Here is a 21,266-nt window from a genome sequence, read left to right as displayed (position 1 = left end):
AGGGTTATTATTAGAGATGTGCGGTTCAGTTTTCCTGATATATGAACACCCCCGAAGTTAGGGGTTCCGAGTTGAATCGAGTCCCAGTTTGGAATCACTTTGGCGTTCCGAGTGGAACAGAGTCCCGGCTGGGAGTTGCTGTGAGTTTGGAACTATAGGGTTCTGAATTGCATTGTAATGTAAACAGGTCTATATTACATGATTTTAGCTGTTTTTATCAGTTTTTATTAATTTTTAGGAAATCCAAAACTCAATCCGAACCAAAGGGACATATTCAATTAGCCGTGGGGTTTCCCCCACGACTAAATGCCGCCCAAAATCCCCGCGGCACGGGGAAAAGTTATTCAATTAAATAGCCTTTTTCCCACGCTGAAAAGTCTAAACCCACCTGCGGAAACACACTGATTCCGCGTAAACTGCGGAATCCATAGTTTTTCCCCCACGCGCGAGCCCGACTTGGTGGTTTTTACGCGGATTTTACCTCGCACCTCCATGAGCTGCAAGGTAAAGTCCGACTGCGGGGACTCAAGCGTGAGGAATCCCTGCTAATTGCATACCTTCCGGCGCGGCAATTATCCATATGCCCCTTAAGAGTGGTTTTACCAAAACACAATGATGAATTAGTACCAAAAACAGGGTCTGCGCACATCTCTAGTTATTATCCAAGAGTTGGTGCAGTTGAGTACAGGGAAGGACCAGTGTAGCTGTATGCTTTTCATGTGAATACTATAAAGGGGAGGGCCTGTGTATTACATAGGTGATTGTTAGTACAAGTGTATATTACACAGGTGAGTGTCAGTACAAGCGTATATTACACAAGTGTCAGTACAAGCGTATATATTACACAAGTGAGTGTCAGTACAAGCGTATATTACACAAGTGAGTGTCAGTATAAGCGTATATATTACACAGGTGAGTGTCAGTACAAGTGTATAGATTACACAGGTGATTGTCAGTACAAGTGTATATTACACAAGTGAGTGTCAGTACAAGTGTATAGATTACACAGGTGATTGTCAGTACAAGTGTATATCAAACAAGTTAGTGTCAGTATAAGTGTATATTACATAGATGAGTGTCAGTACAAGCGTATATATTACACAGGTGATTGTCAGTACAAGTGTATATTACACAAGTGAGTGTCAGTATAAGTATATTATACCAGTGAGTGTCAGCACAGGTGTATAATGTACAGTTGAATGTGTATTTTACAGGTGATTGATATTATAGGTCTACATTATTATACAGGTTAGTGTCAGTCTGAGTGCATATTATACAAAAGAATGTCAGTAGATGTGTATATGTGACAGTATTATACAAGTGAGTGCAAGTTCAGGTGTATATTACACAGATGAGTGTGAGTAAAGGTGTATATAACACAGGTGATTGTCGGTACAGATGTATATTACACAGGTGATTGTCAATATAGGTGTATATTACACACGTGACTGTCAGTTCAGTTATATATTACACAGGTGATTGTCAATACAGGTGTATATTATACACGTGAGTGTCGGTCCAGGTGTATATTACACAGGTGATTGTCAGTTCAGGTGTATATTACACAGGTGATTGTCAGTTCAGTTATATATTACACAGGTGATTGTCAATACAGGTGTATATTATACACGTGAGTGTCGGTCCAGGGGGAGGGTCATTGTGAAGATTAAGGCTAGAAAAAAAAGCAATAAAAAAAATAATGTGTCGACCATTTTCATGTCGACCTTTTTTTACCCCGTCAACCTTTTTTGACCCTGTCGACCATTTGTAACGGCCGATCTTCTTACATGTCGACCTTTTGTCCCTGTCGACCTTTTGTCCCAGTTGACATCTGGTGTCTATATAGACATTGTCTACCTTTTTACTGTCTATCTGTTAATCCGCACCCAATACATACGTGAGTGTCAGTTCAGGAGCATATTACACAGGTGAGTGTCAGTTCTGGTGTATATTACATAGATGAGTGTCAATTTTGGTGTATATTACACAGGTGAGTGTCAGTACAAGTGTATACTGTATTACACAAGTGAGAGTTGGTAGTACAAGTATATATTACACAAGTGAGTGTTAGTACAAGTGTATATTACACAAGTGAGTGTCAGTACAAGTGTATGTTACACAGGTGAGTGTCAGTACAAGTGCATATTACACAGGTGAGTGTCAGTACAAGTGTATATTACACAGGTGAGTGTCAGTACCAGTGCATATTACACAGGTGAGTGTCAGTACAAGTGTATATTACACAGGTGAGTGTCAGTATAAGGGGTATATTTACTAAAGTGAGAGTTTTTAGAAGTGGAGGTGTTGCCCATAGCAACCAGATTCTACTTAACATTTATCTAGCACCATCTAGAAGATAATAGGTAGAATCTGATTGGTTGCTATGGGCAACATCTCCACTTCTAAAAACTCTCACTTTAGTAAATATACCCCTAGGTGTATATTATACAAGTGAGTGTCAGTTCAGGTGTATATTACATAGAGTAGTTTCAGTTCAGGTGTATATTATACAGGTAAGTGTCAGTGCAGGGAATTATTATACTGATTATTGTCAATACATATGTATGTCATAAAGGTGAGTATCAATATATGTATGTATTATATGGATTGGTGTCAGCACTGGGGTATGTTTACAGGTAAATGTTGGTACATATGTATGTCATACAGGTTAGTGTCAGTATAAGTATATATTATAGAGATTAGTGCTAACACTGGTGTATGTTGTACAGATGAATGTTGGTACATACAGTCAGGTCCATAAATATTGGGACATTGACAGAATATTCATATTTTGTCCTCTATTCACCACCACAATGGCTTTGAAATGAAACAAACAAGATGTGATTTAACTGCAGACTTTCAGATTTAATTTGAGGGTAATTACATCCAAATCAGGTGAACGGTGTAGGAATTACAACGGTTCCTATATGTGCCTCCCACTTTTTAAGGGGTCAAAAGTAATGGGACAAACTAAACAATCCTAAATCTAACTTTCACTTTTTAATACTTTGTTGCAAATCCTTTGCAGGCAATTACAGCCTGAAGTCTGGAATGCATAGACATCACCAGACGCTGGGTTTCATCCCTGGTGATGCTCTGCCAGGCCTCTACTGCAAATGTCTTCAGTTCCTGCTTGTTCTTTGGGCATTTTCCCTTCAGTTTTGTCTTCATCAAGTGAAATGCATGCTCAATCGGATTCAGGTCAGGGGATTGACTTGGCCATTGCATAACATTCCACTTTTTAGCCTTAAAAAAACTCTTTGGTTGCTTTTGCAGTATGCTTCGGGTCATTGTCCATCTGCACTGTGAAGCACTGTCCAATGAGTTCTGAAGCATTTGACTGAATATGAGCATATAATATTGCCCGAAACACTTCAGAATTCATTCTGCTGCTTTTGTCAGCAGTCACATCATCAATAAATAGAAGGGAACCAGTTCCATTGGCAGCCATACATGCCCACGCCATGACACTACCACCAACATGCTTTACTGATGAGGTGGTATGTTTTGGATCATGAGCAGTTCCTTTCCTTCTCTTCTCTTCTCTTCCCATCACTCTGGTACAAGTTGATCTTTGTCTCATCTGTCAATAGGATGTTGTTCCAGAACTGTAATTGCTTTTTTAGATGTTGTTTGGCAAACTCTAATCTGGTCTTCCTGTTTTTGTGGCTCACCAATGGTTTGCATCTTGTGGTGAACCCTCTATATTCACTCTTGTGAAGTCTTCTCTTGATTGTTGACTTTGACACATATACATCTACCTCCTGGAGAGTGTTCTTGATTTGGGCAACTGTTGTGAAGGGGTTTTTCTTCACCAGGGAAATAATTCTTCTGTCATCCACCACAGTTGTTTTCCGTGGTCTTCCGGGTCTTTTGGTGTTGCTGAGCTCTCCGATGCATTCTTTCTTTTTAAGAATGTTCCAAACAGTTGATTTGGCCACACCTAATGTTTTTGCTATCTCTCTGATGGGTTTGTTTTGATTTTTCAGCCTAATGATGGCTTGCTTCACTGATAGTGACAGCTCTTTGGATCTCATATTGAGAGTCGACAGCAACTGATTCCAAATGCAAATGTCACACCTAGAATCAACTCCAGACCTTTTACCTGCTTAATTGATAAGTATATATTATACAGATGTGTCAGTACAGGTGTACAGTTGAATGTTGGTACATATGTATGTCATAGAGGTGAGTGTCAGTATAAGTATATATAGTACAGGTGTATGTTGTACAGATGAATGCTGGTACATATGTATGTCGTACAGGTGAGTGTCAGTATAAGTATATATTATACAGATGTGTGTCTGTACAGGTGTATATTGTACAGGTGAATGCTGCTACATATGTATGTCGTACAGGTGAGTGTCAGTAGAAGTATATATAGTACAGGTGTATGTTGTACAGATGAATGTTGGTACATATGTATGTCGTACAGTTGAGTGTCAGTAGAAGTATATATAGTACAGGTGTATAATGTACAGGTGAATGGTGCTACATATGTATGTCGTACAGGTGAGTGTCAGTAGAAGTATATATAGTACAGTTGTATGTTGTACAGATGAATGTTGGTACATATGTATGTCGTACAGGTGAGTGTCAGTAGAAGTATATATAGTACAGGTGTATGTTGTACAGATGAATGTTGGTACATATGTATGTCGTACAGGTGAGTGTCAGTAGAAGTATATATAGTACAGGTGTATGTTGTACAGTTGAATGCTTGTAGTTGTACATATGTATGTCGTACAGGTGAGTGTCAGTAGAAGTATATATAGTACAGGTGTATAATGTACAGATGAATGCTGGTAGTGGTACATATGTATGTCGTACAGGTTAGTGTCAGTAGAAGTATATATAGTACAGTTGTATGTTGTACAGATGAATGTTGGTACATTATTATTATTATTATTATCCTTTATTTATATGGCGCCACAAGTGTTCCGCAGCGCCTTACATAGTACATAGAACTAATAAGTGAACAAGAAACAAGTAACTTACAGTACATTACAGTGCAGGACAGGGACACAACTTATATACATTGCTGAAATAGTGATTAAAGCACTCACAATAAGCTGCCGGGAGTTGGCGGTCCCGTGTTAGGTGCCCTAATGGGGAGTAGAGAGTAGAAGAAAATGTAAAGAGAAGCACATGAGGGAAGAGGTCCCTGCTCATGAGAGCTTACATTCTAAGGGGAGGGGCAGACAGACAGGCGTGACACAGAAGGGGAAGATAGGAAGGAAAGAGCATGAGGTGGGTTAGGAGGAGTGCTGGAAGGCCTTGATGAAGTAGTGGGTCTTGAGAGCCCGTTTGAAGATTTGTAGAGAGGTGGAGAGTCTGATAGGGAGAGGGAGAGCATTCCAAAGGTAGGGAGCAGCACGGGCAAAATCTCGGATGCGGGAGTGGGAGGAAGTAATCAGTTGGCAAGAGAGGCGGCATGCATTAGTTGAGCGAAGTGGGCGGGTGGGAGTGTGAAGGGAGAGAAGGTCAGAAATGTATGCGGGAGAGGATTTGGTGAGGGCTTTGTAGGTGAATGTAAGAACCTTGAATTGGCATCTGAAGGGGAAGGGGAGCCAGTGTAGGGCTTGAAGGAGAGGGGAAGCAGATATAGAACGTCTGGAGAGGAAGATGAGCCGAGCAGCAGCATTGAGAACAGATTGTAGTGGAGAGAGGTGAGAGACTGGGAGGCCAGCTAGGAGAAGGTTACAGTAGTCCAATCTGGATATGACCAGTGAGTGGATGAGGGTTTTAGTGGCATCCTGGGTGAGGAAGGGTCTAATCCTGGAGATATTTTTTAGGTGAAAACGGCAGGACTGCGAGATGTGCTGAATGTGCGGTTTAAAGGAGAGGGAGGAGTCTAGGATAACTCCAAGACAGCGCACTTTGGGGCTAGAGGAGATAGTTGTGCCATCAATAGATAACGAAATTGTGGAAAGTGATGTAGTGGAAGAGGGTGGGAAGATGATCAGCTCAGTCTTAGACATGTTAAGTTTAAGAAAGCGCTGGGACATTCACGAAGAGACAGCAGAGAGACAGTTGGAGATACGGGTAAGGAGCTCAGGGGTGAGCTCAGGGGTGGAAAGGTAAATTTGAGTATCATCTGCATAGAGATGATATTGGAGGTCAAAGGAGTTAATGAGTTCACCTAAAGAGGATGTATATAGGGAGAAAAGGAGAGGTCCAAGAACAGAAACTTGGGGTACATATGTATGTCGTACAGGTGAGTGTCAGTAGAAGTATATATAGTACAGGTGTATGTTGTACAGATGAATGTTGGTACATATGTATGTCGTACAGGTGAGTGTCAGTAGAAGTATATATAGTACAGGTGTATGTTGTACAGTTGAATGCTTGTAGTTGTACATATGTATGTCGTACAGGTGAGTGTCAGTAGAAGTATATATAGTACAGGTGTATAATGTACAGATGAATGCTGGTAGTGGTACATATGTATGTCGTACAGGTTAGTGTCAGTAGAAGTATATATAGTACAGGTGTATAATGTACAGATGAATGTTGGTACATATGTATGTCGTACAGGTGAGTGTCAGTAGAAGTATATATAGTACAGGTGTATGTTGTACAAGTGAATGCTGGTACATATGTATGTCATACAGGTTAGTGTCAGTAGAAGTATATATAGTACAGGTGTATGTTGTACAAGTGAATGCTGGTACATATGTATGTCATACAGGTTAGTGTCAGTAGAAGTATATATAGTACAGGTGTATGTTGTACAGATGAATGCTGGTACATATGTATGTCGTACAGGTGAGTGTCAGTATAAGTATATATTATACAGATGTGTGTCTGTACAGGTGTATATTGTACAGGTGAATGTTGGTACATATGTATGTCGTACAGGTGAGTGTCAGTAGAAGTATATATAGTACAGGTGTATGTTGTACAGATGAATGTTGGTACATATGTATGTCGTACAGGTGAGTGTCAGTAGAAGTATATATTGTACAGGTGTATATTGTACAGGTGTATGCTGCTACATATGTATGTCGTACAGGTGAGTGTTAGTAGAAGTATATATAGTACAGGTGTATAATGTACAGCTGAATGGTGCTACATATGTATGTCGTACAGATGAGTGTCAGTAGAAGTATATATAGTACAGGTGTATGTTGTACAGATGAATGTTGGTACATATGTATGTCGTACAGGTGAGTGTCAGTAGAAGTATATATTGTACAGGTGTATGTTGTACAGATGAATGTTGGTACATATGTATGTCGTACAGGTGAGTGTCAGTAGAAGTATATATTGTACAGGTGTATATTGTACAGGTGTATGCTGCTACATATGTATGTCGTACAGGTGAGTGTTAGTAGAAGTATATATAGTACAGGTGTATAATGTACAGCTGAATGGTGCTACATATGTATGTCGTACAGATGAGTGTCAGTAGAAGTATATATAGTACAGGTGTATGTTGTACAGATGAATGTTGGTACATATGTATGTCGTACAGGTGAGTGTCAGTAGAAGTATATATTGTACAGGTGTATATTGTACAGGTGTATGCTGCTACATATGTATGTCGTACAGGTGAGTGTTAGTAGAAGTATATATAGTACAGGTGTATAATGTACAGCTGAATGGTGCTACATATGTATGTCGTACAGATGAGTGTCAGTAGAAGTATATATAGTACAGGGGTATGTTGTACAGATGAATGTTGGTACATATGTATGTCGTACAGGTGAGTGTCAGTAGAAGTATATATTGTACAGGTGTATATTGTACAGGTGTATGCTGCTACATATGTATGTCGTACAGGTGAGTGTTAGTAGAAGTATATATAGTACAGGTGTATAATGTACAGCTGAATGGTGCTACATATGTATGTCGTACAGATGAGTGTCAGTAGAAGTATATATAGTACAGGTGTATGTTGTACAGATGAATGTTGGTACATATGCATGTCGTACAGTTGAGTGTCAGTAGAAGTATATATAGTACAGGTGTATAATGTACAGGTGAATGGTGCTATATATGTATGTCGTACAGGTGAGTGTCAGTAGAAGTATATATAGTACAGGTGTATGTTGTACAGATGAATTTTGGTAAATATGTATGTCGTACAGGTGAGTGTTAGTAGAAGTATATATAGTACAGGTGAATAATGTACAGGTGAATGCTGGTAGTGGTACATATGTATGTCATATAGGTTAGTGTCAGTAGAAGTATATATAGTACAGGTGTATGTTGTACAGATGAATGTTGGTACATATGTATGTCGTACAGGTGAGTGTTAGTAGAAGTATATATAGTACAGGTGTATGTTGTACAAGTGAATGCTGGTACATATGTATGTCATGCAGGTTAGTGTCAGTAGAAGTATATATAGTACAGGTGTATGTTGTACAGATGAATGTTGGTACATATGTATGTCGTACAGGTTAGTGTCAGTAGAAGTATATATAGTACAGGTGTATGTTGTACAGATGAATGTTGGTACATATGTATGTCGTACAGGTTAGTGTCAGTAGAAGTATATATAGTACAGGTGTATGTTGTACAGATGAATGTTGGTACATATGTATGTCGTACAGGTTAGTGTCAGTAGAAGTATATATAGTACAGGTGTATGTTGTACAGATGAATGTTGGTACATATGTATGTCGTACAGGTGAGTGTCAGTAGAAGTATATATAGTACAGGTGTATGTTGTACAGGTGAATGTTGGTACATATGTATGTCATGCAGGTTAGTGTCAGTAGAAGTATATATAGTACAGGTGTATGTTGTACAGATGAATGTTGGTACATATGTATGTCGTACAGGTGAGTGTCAGTAGAAGTATATATTGTACAGGTGTATATTGTACAGGTGTATGCTGCTACATATGTATGTCGTACAGGTGAGTGTTAGTAGAAGTATATATAGTACAGGTGTATAATGTACAGATGAATGTTGGTACATATGTATGTCGTACAGATGAGTGTCAGTAGAAGTATATATAGTACAGGTGTATGTTGTACAGATGAATGTTGGTACATATGCATGTCGTACAGTTGAGTGTCAGTAGAAGTATATATAGTACAGGTGTATAATGTACAGGTGAATGGTGCTATATATGTATGTCGTACAGGTGAGTGTCAGTAGAAGTATATATAGTACAGGTGTATGTTGTACAGATGAATTTTGGTAAATATGTATGTCGTACAGGTGAGTGTTAGTAGAAGTATATATAGTACAGGTGAATAATGTACAGGTGAATGCTGGTAGTGGTACATATGTATGTCATATAGGTTAGTGTCAGTAGAAGTATATATAGTACAGGTGTATGTTGTACAGATGAATGTTGGTACATATGTATGTCGTACAGGTGAGTGTTAGTAGAAGTATATATAGTACAGGTGTATGTTGTACAAGTGAATGCTGGTACATATGTATGTCATGCAGGTTAGTGTCAGTAGAAGTATATATAGTACAGGTGTATGTTGTACAGATGAATGTTGGTACATATGTATGTCGTACAGGTTAGTGTCAGTAGAAGTATATATAGTACAGGTGTATGTTGTACAGATGAATGTTGGTACATATGTATGTCGTACAGGTTAGTGTCAGTAGAAGTATATATAGTACAGGTGTATGTTGTACAGATGAATGTTGGTACATATGTATGTCGTACAGGTTAGTGTCAGTAGAAGTATATATAGTACAGGTGTATGTTGTACAGATGAATGTTGGTACATATGTATGTCGTACAGGTGAGTGTCAGTAGAAGTATATATAGTACAGGTGTATGTTGTACAGGTGAATGTTGGTACATATGTATGTCATGCAGGTTAGTGTCAGTAGAAGTATATATAGTACAGGTGTATGTTGTACAGATGAATGTTGGTACATATGTATGTCGTACAGGTTAGTGTCAGTAGAAGTATATATAGTACAGGTGTATGTTGTACAGATGAATGTTGGTACATATGTATGTCGTACAGGTTAGTGTCAGTAGAAGTATATATAGTACAGGTGTATGTTGTACAGATGAATGTTGGTACATATGTATGTCGTACAGGTTAGTGTCAGTAGAAGTATATATAGTACAGGTGTATGTTGTACAGATGAATGTTGGTACATATGTATGTCGTACAGGTGAGTGTCAGTAGAAGTATATATAGTACAGGTGTATGTTGTACAGATGAATGTTGGTACATATGCATGTCGTACAGTTGAGTGTCAGTAGAAGTATATATAGTACAGGTGTATAATGTACAGGTGAATGGTGCTATATATGTATGTCGTACAGGTGAGTGTCAGTAGAAGTATATATAGTACAGGTGTATGTTGTACAGATGAATTTTGGTAAATATGTATGTCGTACAGGTGAGTGTCAGTAGAAGTATATATTGTACAGGTGTATAATGTACAGATGAATGTTGGTACATATGTATGTCGTACAGGTGAGTGTCAGTAGAAGTATATATAGTACAGGTGTATGTTGTACAGATGAATGTTGGTAAATATGTATGTCGTACAGGTTAGTGTCAGTAGAAGTATATATAGTACAGGTGTATAATGTACAGGTGAATGGTGCTATATATGTATGTCGTACAGGTGAGTGTCAGTAGAAGTATATATAGTACAGGTGTATGTTGTACAGATGAATGTTGGTAAATATGTATGTCGTACAGGTGAGTGTCAGTAGAAGTATATATAGTACAGGTGAATAATGTACAGGTGAATGCTGGTAGTGGTACATATGTATGTCATATAGGTTAGTGTCAGTAGAAGTATATATAGTACAGGTGTATGTTGTACAAGTGAATGCTGGTACATATGTATGTCATGCAGGTTAGTGTCAGTAGAAGTATATATAGTACAGGTGTATGTTGTACAGATGAATGTTGGTACATATGTATGTCGTACAGGTGAGTGTTAGTAGAAGTATATATAGTACAGGTGTATGTTGTACAAGTGAATGCTGGTACATATGTATGTCATGCAGGTGAGTGTCAGTAGAAGTATATATAGTACAGGTGTATGTTGTACAGATGAATGTTGGTACATATGTATGTCGTACAGGTTAGTGTCAGTAGAAGTATATATAGTACAGGTGTATGTTGTACAGATGAATGTTGGTACATATGTATGTCGTACAGGTGAGTGTCAGTAGAAGTATATATAGTACAGGTGTATGTTGTACAGATGAATGTTGGTACATATGTATGTCGTACAGATGAGTGTCAGTAGAAGTATATATAGTACAGGTGTATGTTGTACAGGTGAATGTTGGTACATATGTATGTCGTACAGGTGAGTGTCAGTAGAAGTATATATAGTACAGGTGAATAATGTACAGGTGAATGCTGGTAGTGGTACATATGTATGTCATATAGGTTAGTGTCAGTAGAAGTATATATAGTACAGGTGTATGTTGTACAAGTGAATGCTGGTACATATGTATGTCATGCAGGTTAGTGTCAGTAGAAGTATATATAGTACAGGTGTATGTTGTACAGATGAATGTTGGTACATATGTATGTCGTACAGGTGAGTGTTAGTAGAAGTATATATAGTACAGGTGTATGTTGTACAAGTGAATGCTGGTACATATGTATGTCATGCAGGTGAGTGTCAGTAGAAGTATATATAGTACAGGTGTATGTTGTACAGATGAATGTTGGTACATATGCATGTCGTACAGGTTAGTGTCAGTAGAAGTATATATAGTACAGGTGTATGTTGTACAGATGAATGTTGGTACATATGTATGTCGTACAGGTTAGTGTCAGTAGAAGTATATATAGTACAGGTGTATGTTGTACAGATGAATGTTGGTACATATGTATGTCGTACAGATGAGTGTCAGTAGAAGTATATATAGTACAGGTGTATGTTGTACAGGTGAATGTTGGTACATATGTATGTCATGCAGGTTAGTGTCAGTAGAAGTATATATAGTACAGGTGTATGTTGTACAGATGAATGTTGGTACATATGTATGTCGTACAGGTTAGTGTCAGTAGAAGTATATATAGTACAGGTGTATGTTGTACAGATGAATGTTGGTACATATGTATGTCGTACAGGTTAGTGTCAGTAGAAGTATATATAGTACAGGTGTATGTTGTACAGATGAATGCTGGTACATATGTATGTCATACAGGTGAGTGTCTGTATAAGTATATATTACACAGATGTGTGTTGGTACAGGTGTATGTTGTACAGGTGAATGCTGGTACATATGAATTTCATACAGGTGAGTGTAAGCATATATTACAGATGTGTGACAGTACATATGAAGTATACATCTGTGTGTGAGAATAGACGTGTCTTGCACAGGTGAGTACTGTATACTAGGCACTTGAGTGAGTGTATTGTGACATCAGTCAGGGCTGTATTATTGGGCTGTGGTAAGCCTGTGTATGCCTGAGGAATTTCACAATAATAGATATACAGATTTTGCTGGAATCCTTCCATGCTGTAGTGAATTTCCTGGTAAGGAACAGGATTAAACCAAACTTAGATCTTAACACCTTAAAGTGTACCTGGCATTCACAATATACTGAGCGTCACAAAAAAAAGCCCCATCTGTCTTTGGGTTCATCAGTGGCTCAATGTTTAGCATTGTCTGTGTGGGAATCGTAGAGACCATATGGGTTATAGTTGGAATGAAACCAGCCTGCTGTTGGTACAGCTGCAGTGTAGTACATATCATTAGCCGTGTCAGACTTTGCAATGCAATGTGGCATACACCTGCAGTCCTCTTTAATGCATTGGCTTGTGTGCACCCTCCAGCAGCTTCCACTAAGCACTCCCTTCATTACTATCTTCTTTGTTTGCCTTTAAATAGTTCTAATAGTATTAAGCTGCATACACACATAACGATTTAGTTAATGAACGATTTTAGTAAACTATTTTCTCCCTTGAAAAAATGAACTAAAATCGTTTACTAAAGTTGTTCATTTACTGTGTTCATTTAAATGTAATGAACGATTTTCTAGAACTACAAACGATTTTTGCATATTCCCTTACTGAAAATCGTTGAGTTCACAAGTCTGACTGAACTACAAACTTCAAACTACAAACTACAAACGTGAACGCGCATGAACGAAAATCGTTCATCGTTTGACTCAGAAAGTGAACGATTTTTACATACGATTATTGTTAAACGATATCGTTTAACGATAATCGTTAAAAAAATCGTTGTGTGTGTATGCACCTTAATTCATAGAAAATTTTTTTTTTATTTATGTAGAGCTTTTCTCCAAAAGGACTCAAAGCATTGTACAGAGACCATGAACATAAAATGGAGGATTAGATTTGCAGGAAATACAGAAATCATGAACATAATGCTGAGTTGTGGCAGCCATTAAGGGCCAATAAATTCCAAGGATTATTTATCCTAGCGACGAAGGTTACCAGGCGAGCAGCCATTTTGGGCGCACTACTTAGGTTACACAAGGTGTGGTATAAGAGATAGACCGTAATTAGATAGACAATGTCTAGGTAGGCACCAGATTTTAGACAGACAATAGGTCGACAGGGACAAAGGTTCGACAGGGTCAAAAGGTCAACAACAAAAAATTACTGACACAAAAATGGTCGACTTTTTTTTTTTTCTAGCCCTAATCTTCACCCTAACCCTAACCCTCTCCTTGGTGCCTAACCCGAACCCTCCCTCCTGGTGCCTAACCGTCAGGGTAGGTGCCTGATGCTAACTGTCCCTTCTAGTGCCTATCCCTAACCCTCCAGTAAGTGCCTAACCCTAAAAATGTTTTTTAAAAAATCATGTGTTAACCTTTTGACCATATTGTCCATTTGTACCTGTCGACATTCTTACATGTAGACCTTTTGTCTGTCTATATCTGGTGACTAGTGTCTACATACCCATTGTCTATCTAATTAATGTCTATCTATAGTCCGAAACCCTAGGTTACACTGGGTGGAATAGGCAATGTCTGGACAAGATATTACAATGGGGGAGCTGCAGAATATTAAAGTGAGATACATGAACCTTACAAAATGATCAGATCCCTGAATTGTTCATCCTACATAGGAGAGTACAGGGTGAGGCAGACATCTCGGGCGCACTACATAGATTAGAATGTGCAAGATAACCAATACATGGAAGTAAAACATATAAGTGTAGAATGGAAAATAACTAACACGATGACCACTGAAAAAATTGTTCCACGTGTTGTTCTTCCTGCCCATGGAGGTACCACGAGAGGCAGCCATCTGGGATGCACTACATAGCGTACACTGGCCAGGATGAGCAAATTGTAAAAGTGCCACACAATGGGGGATCACAGAATGAGAAAATAATAATAACAAAATTTTGACCCAAAAAAAGGGATTGTGGAGGCTGGAGCAGAGGAAGGGTCACCCAACCGCCATGGGCCTAAGACTGTGACCCTCTCTCTGCCATGAAGTGATCACCAAAGTCACACTGCCCTTCTCATGACTCCACATGACATTGTCCATTGTCCAGTTAATGTGTAACGTAGATGTCACACACACACACACCGGCATTTCTGAGCTGTAGGCATCGACATTTACGTCGTAAGGTCCTGTGGTGGCAGCAGAAGTAGTACTGTGACCTGGGAGAGCCTTGTCATGAACCAGGCATCCATAACTAAACAGTCATGCATATAAGCCACTTCCATGCCCAGTTCATATATCAAACGTGCTGAGAAAGGTGCCCTAAAAATGCCAGCTTCATATCATCCTGACGTACAGAGTCCTGTGGAGTGTGCTGCTGCTATATAAATTATATATAATACTAATAAGACCACCTATCGTCAGTCAGAAACAAAAGTATATGGCTTTGGATACTAATGGGCAATGCCCATAGGAAGAAACCAGATAGACAAGCTGCAGCTATTACCGGGGAATGGGGGAGCTTCCAGATTAACCTCGCTGATCACACTGACATTTGAGGAAGGGTAGCTGGATGGTCATACTGGGAGTGAATTGACTGACCAGCCTAAAACACACAGTGGGACTTGCCTTGTTTTCCGCCAGTGGGGCTAAATGAATATTCTGTTCCCTTTGGGGTATTGAACAATTAGATGCCTGCAGTTCTAAAATTGTGTGCCCAATTAAGAGTCTTATCACAAACCCTCAGTAGGAACCGTTGTGGTATGACATCAGCAAAGCAATGACAAACGCCTGCTGGACAGGTCACTGACTCATCGCTTCTACCATCCATGTCCATTCAACTGGTGAAGAAGAGAAGGACGCAAAATAAACTGAGCTGTCTATACCTTTAGTATGGAGTCGATACTATCGACAACCTTAGGTACTCTAATAAGCAGCTGCAACGTATCTCCCTAAACAATATCCTGAAAATAAGTACATCGCTGTGAGCTGAATTCCCCAATCCTTTCTATATAGAAGCTCTTTGGTCCTGAGGTCAAGAAAACGTCAGGACTGGTTTGACAAGAATGAAGTGGAAATTTGACAACTTCCTGAAGAAAGACATTTATGTATGTGGCAAATAGACATCAATCCCAAGGGCATGCAGGAGTCTCATTCTAGAGCCAAGAGAAATATCCAGCAAAAAGAGAGTGCACTTAAGGATAGATGGCAGTCCAGACCAGAGACATCAGAATTCAAAGACACGTAAGTGATGTCAGACTTTAACTAATGCCACAAAGGCTGTACTGTATATAGACCAATTTATCATGGTGCAAGTCCTCCAACACCGTTCCTTAAGGGAGGTGGTACGATTCCTCAGGGGAAAACTTACAAACCAGCCTTGAAGATCTGGAACAAGGCGCGGATGATCAATAACCTGGGCGAAATCCTTATAGGCCCCATTTTTAAATGGCTTACAAATTTTTAAATGGGAACTAATAATGTATCTCTCTCTGGTAAGCAGGCGGCCTAGGCACTTGCTTAGGGTGACCTAGCTTCAGAGGGGGCCACCCATCCGAGATAACTCTGGACAGACTGGAAGTCCGTCAGAATCTTCGGAGTCCATACAGGTGGTAAACCCGGACAGTACATGTTTGGGAATCTGGTCATGCTCCAGCAGGGGGGCAGGCAGTGGTAGTTGCTTCTGCGGTGCTGGCGAGCTCACGAGACTCAAGCCACTGATGCCGTGCCGCAGACAATCAGCGGGCGACGTTGCACGGATCTTCCGAGTCCCAGACCACTCCTGAGACAGTGATTCACTCTCTCAGTTTGGGAACTGGTCAGTGTGTGTTTGCAGACTCGTGGCCTAGAAGTAGCTAAAATCTTGCCTAGGGCACCAACTGGATCAGGGCCGGTACTAGTAAAACAGTAGCTGTCTCTATAAGGAGCCTGTAACCTGATGATGGTATGACGGTGGTAGCTACAATTATCAGTAATGGCACCGCCAATGCACCCTCTCCTGGGAATAAACAGCAATAATCTGAGATTGGTGATCCGTGTTATCAGAATAAATAGTACCCACATTCCGAAAACAAGCTTTACATGGACCTCTGAAACGTGGAAGAAGGTGTTTTAAAAATAACATCAAAGATCAACAAAGGAAAAATAAAGTCACGTTTCCTTTGCCAGCCTGGAAGAAAGGTCCCTACAGTGCACATTGCTGGATGTGGATTGTCCATGAGAGGACAGGATAATATAAGTGAGCTGCCCCACCGGTCCGCAGAACATAAAAGACAAGTGTGCCAGGAGAAACACTCTCAGCGGGTCCATCCTCTCTGTTTCACCGGTCATTATATTTCCATGTCCATGGCACAATAAGCTCTGGAGATCACACATAGGTAAGCTGTCTTTGCCGTTAGGAGAATAGTAGGTGATAGCATAGATAAATATTATAAAGTGTCAGTGCATACAGCTTAGTGTATGTAATGTATACGTTGTAAGGATATGTATTATACAATCCGAATAGGTTATCAAGGGGCTCAACCTCCTGGACCTCTCTGCGATCATTGCCTTCTCCTGCTGTGCCCACTCCAGGCCACTGGCCTCTGTATCACCATTCTCTCTTGGTTCAACTACTATCTCACCAACCACTCCTTCTCTGTTTCTGCCCCTGGATCCATCTCTCCTCCATTCATCCCCTCAGTGGGTGTCACACAGGGCTCTGTACTCTGCTTTCTTCTCTGTACAACTCGTCTCTGGGTGAACTCAACAGTTCCTTCAGCCTCCAGTAGCACCTCTTTGCTGATAACACTGAAGTCTACCTCTCCTGCTCTCTGCCCCTCCCTCCTCTCCCGGGTTTCCATCTCCTTCTAGATGTCTGTACGCTTTCTCAAACTCAACATGGCCAAAACCCAGCTCATTGATTTCCCTCCCTCAAAACTCTCCTCCCTTCCACCCGAACTCTCTGTCACTGTTGACAGCACCAGTATCTCATCTGTTCCCCACCCCTGGTGCCTGGGGGTAATTCTCGACCCCACCCTTTACTTCACCCCCCACATTCAATCTCTTGCCCAATCCTGTCATTTCCAAGTCCACAACAGCGCTCGCATCTGACCCTACTTCTCCCAGGATGTCACCAAGGCTATTGTCCACTCACTGAGCATTTCTCGTCTCGACTACTGCAACCTTCTCCATACTGACCTCCTCCACTCCCGCCTCGCTCCTCTCCAATCTGTACTTAATGCTGCTGTCGGATTCCTCTTCTTTTCCCGCTGCTTGTGCTCCCTCCCCTACAAAACCCTCTTTAAACTCCTCACCCTCAAGCACGTGGCCTTCTCCAACTCCACTGCTCTCTACATCTCCAACCTCATCTCCACTCATACTCCCTTCTGCCCTCTATCCAGTCAGTGAACCACCGTCGCCTTTCCTCCCCTCTAGGTACTACCTCCCACGAATCCAAGACTACTCCCGTGCTGCCCCCCTCTACTGGAACAACCTCCCTTTGTCCATCAGGCTATCCCCCTAACCTACATTACTAAAAAAATCACCTGTTCATAAAAGCATACCCGCCCACCGATTAACCATATCGCCACATAGTACACCTCCCCCTCCTTCCTCCATCTCTCCCACTCTTTCTTCTTGCTATCAGCTTCCCTGCGTCATCTGTTAGTCTCCCCCTTCCCTTTAGTATTTAAGCTCCTACGAGCAGGACCCTCCTCCCTTCTGTCTCATCACCTACCACTCTTGCTCTCTGGCTACAATCACCTCCTCCTCGGGCTCCCTGCCCTGGGACCCCACCCCTTCCCTGTCCTTCAATAGTACTGAACCTGTTTGTGGCACCCAAACCTATAGTACAAGACTCAGGACCTGATTCAGCAAGGATCGCTATTCTGCTTATACGCACGCAACGGCATTGCTAATATCAGCGGTGATATGTAAATGTGTGCATTCGCATTGCGGGCGCAGCCTGACATAAGGACGCCCACTTCCCCTTACACACATCCGTATACTAGGGCGACATAGCGAAACCATCGGTAACATCGAACCCAGACGCACAGTTAAGAAAGCCCAGACCTCAGTCAGGAATTGAAAACGTCTGCGCACGCTACGAGTACTTTGGAGGCGTCTGGTATCGCAGTGGATAATTTATGAACGCCCATGCAATGGCATTGAAACGCACCGGCACCCCTGCGTTTGCACGGCACCCCCCCCATCAGCACTTCCTGTCAATCACTCTGTCGTTCGTCTAAGTAGCCTCTGTTTACACAATTCTGACCACAGCGTCTGGCTCATGCACGCACACTGCGATGCATGCGCAGTGCGAATTAATCGACTGATTGCGTGCGTATCCGCAACTGCGTTCCTTGCTGAATCAGGTCCTTAGTTTTCTCTGAATATTCCCCAATGTGTCCCTTGCATCGATAACGGCGATGAGAGTTGTAGTGCTATTTGTTAACTGTATACTGTATTGTACGGTGTTACCATGTCCTGTCTTGTAGTTTACCCGCTGCAGACCACATGTGGCGCCCTATGAATAAAGTGTAATAATAATACAATGGTCAGTGTTTGTATTTAAAAATGTTACCCAGGTGTTATTATAGATGATTATTGGAAAGTACCAATACTTGTATTGGTAGAAAGGTGATGGTAAATCTTTGTATTATACAATTATTGCCAGTACATGCAAGTTAATAAAAGTCTACATTACCCAAATGTTGGTACAATTGAGTATTATAAGGTGTAGGTGCGTGTACCTTACTACTCTAGTGTCCTGCAGTTGTACTCTGCAACGGTAACTTATAGCATAGGTATGTATTAGAGAGAGAAAGGTTTGGTTATGCAAGTCAGTACAGGTGTATATATTATAATGTGTCAGGTATATTCTGTAAAGGTAAGGTATGCATGTGCCACACACATATGTGCCAGTGTATGTAAGTTAATACAAGTGTACATTACACGGGTAATAATACAGTTGAGTATTGTCAGTCCTTTTATAGTATCTGCTATAAAAGTGATAGTACAGATAGGTAAGTGTTAGTGTAGATACATTAATACATGTACAGTATATATTTTATAGGTTAGTAATTATACAGGTAAGTGCAGTATAAATAAGTTAATATAAATTACACAGGTATATTAGTACAGATGAGTATTAGAGAGTCAGATGTTGCACAGGTATATTCTGTGAAGGTTAGTCATAGTCTAGATAGGTACAGATAAGTGCAGTATATGTCTATTACTATAGACATATATTACACAAGTATTCCTGTAAATGAATATTTTGAAGTGTCAGTCTTTCACAGATATTTGCTGTAGAAGTGACAGTACAGGTATGTACTATACAGGTAACTGCAGTGTATGGAAGGTAATATACACATATATTATACAGGTATTAGTACTTATGAGTATTCTGAAGTATCAGTACTTGTGCAGGTATATACTGTAGAAGTGACTGCAGGTATATACTATACAGGTAAGAGCAGTGTATGGAAGGTAATATACATGTATATGATACAGGTATTAGTACAGATGAGTATTAGGAATTGTCAGTACTTATATGTATGGAAGGTAGTACAGACATATTATAAAGGTATTAGTACAGGTGAGTATTATGTCAGTACTTGTACATACAGTAGAAGTGACAGAAAAGGTATGTAGCATACAGATAACTGCAGTGTATGGAAGGTAATATACATGTATATTATACAGGTATTAGTACAGGTGAGTATTAGGAAGTTTCAGTACTTGTATATGCTGTAGAAGTGACAGTACAGGTATGTACTATACAGGTAACTGCAGTGTATGGAAGGTAATATAGAGATATTATACAGGTAATAGTACAGGTGAGTATTATGTCAGTACTTGTACATACAGTAGAAGTGACAGTACAGGTATGTAGCATACAGGTAACTGCAGTGTATGGAAGGTAATATACATGTATATTATACAGGTATTAGTACAGGTGAGTATTAGGAAGTTTCAGTACTTGTATATGCTGTAGAAGTGACAGTACAGGTATGTACTACACAGGTAACTGCAGTATATGGAAGGTAATATAGAGATATTATAAAGGTGTTAGTACAGATGAGTATTAGGAAGTTTCAGTACTTGTATATGCTGTAGAAGTGACAGTACAGGTATGTACTACACAGGTAACTGCAGTGTATGGAAGGTAATATAGAGATATTATACAGGTATTAGTACAGGTGAGTATTAGGAAGTTTCAGTACTTGTATATGCTGTAGAAGTGACAGTACAGGTATGTACTATACAGGTAACTGCAGTGTATGGAAGGTAATACAGACATATATTATACAGGTAATAGTACAGGTGAGTATTATGTCAGTATTTGTACATACAGTAGAAGTGACAGAAAAGGTATGTAGCATACAGATAACTGCAGTGTATGGAAGGTAATATACATGTATATTATACAGGTATTAGTACAGGGGAGTATTATAAAGTGTCTACTTATGTAGGTATACACTGTAGAAGTAACAGTACAGGTAGGTATGAGCATACCTTCTGTGCCCTTCTCTGTCCTCAGTACCAGGCAGTCCCAACCAGTCACCAAATGACACAATCAGCTCATTGTGCCACTGTGTAACACAGGACAAACTCAAGGTGAAAGCAGCAGAAAGACAGAGGAATCGGTGCAGGGACAGAGGCAGCCAGGTAAGAGCTCAGAGTACTCTGGTCAGTGACAGTGCTCTCAGTCAGTAAGTAGCACTAGGAGGGGACTGCATGTGTGCTGTGATTAGTGATACATTGCTAAGTGCTGGGAAGTGTGTGAGAGAGCATGGATAAAGCACTGTGCATAGAGGAATAACATGAAAGTGCTGGAGAGAGCAGTAATAGAATCCAGGGTTTGTAGAGAAGCAATGAAGGAATATTGAAAAGAAAAATGCTAAAGGTATTAGGAGAGGACCAGTTATAGAATGCTGAGTGGG

The 21,266-nt window shown here is 40.3% G+C and overlaps 1 protein-coding gene across 1 annotated transcript in view; it reads left to right on the top strand.

The window, feature by feature from the left end:
- The first annotated feature begins 20,918 nt into the window (after nt 1-20,918).
- MISP3 (MISP family member 3) overlaps nt 20,919-21,266 on the top strand; it is a 34,646-nt gene continuing 34,298 nt past the window's right edge. The window contains exon 1 of the mRNA XM_088474021.1: nt 20,919-20,991. The gene's annotated coding sequence lies outside the window, so the exon portion shown is untranslated. The remainder of the gene's footprint in view (nt 20,992-21,266) is intronic.

The sequence above is a fragment of the Taudactylus pleione genome, unplaced genomic scaffold, assembly GCF_031769625.1.
Source record: "Taudactylus pleione unplaced genomic scaffold, aTauple2 ptg000145l, whole genome shotgun sequence".
Taxonomy (NCBI): Eukaryota; Metazoa; Chordata; class Amphibia; order Anura; family Myobatrachidae; genus Taudactylus; species Taudactylus pleione.
This window is presented reverse-complemented; position numbering and strand designations above follow the sequence as displayed.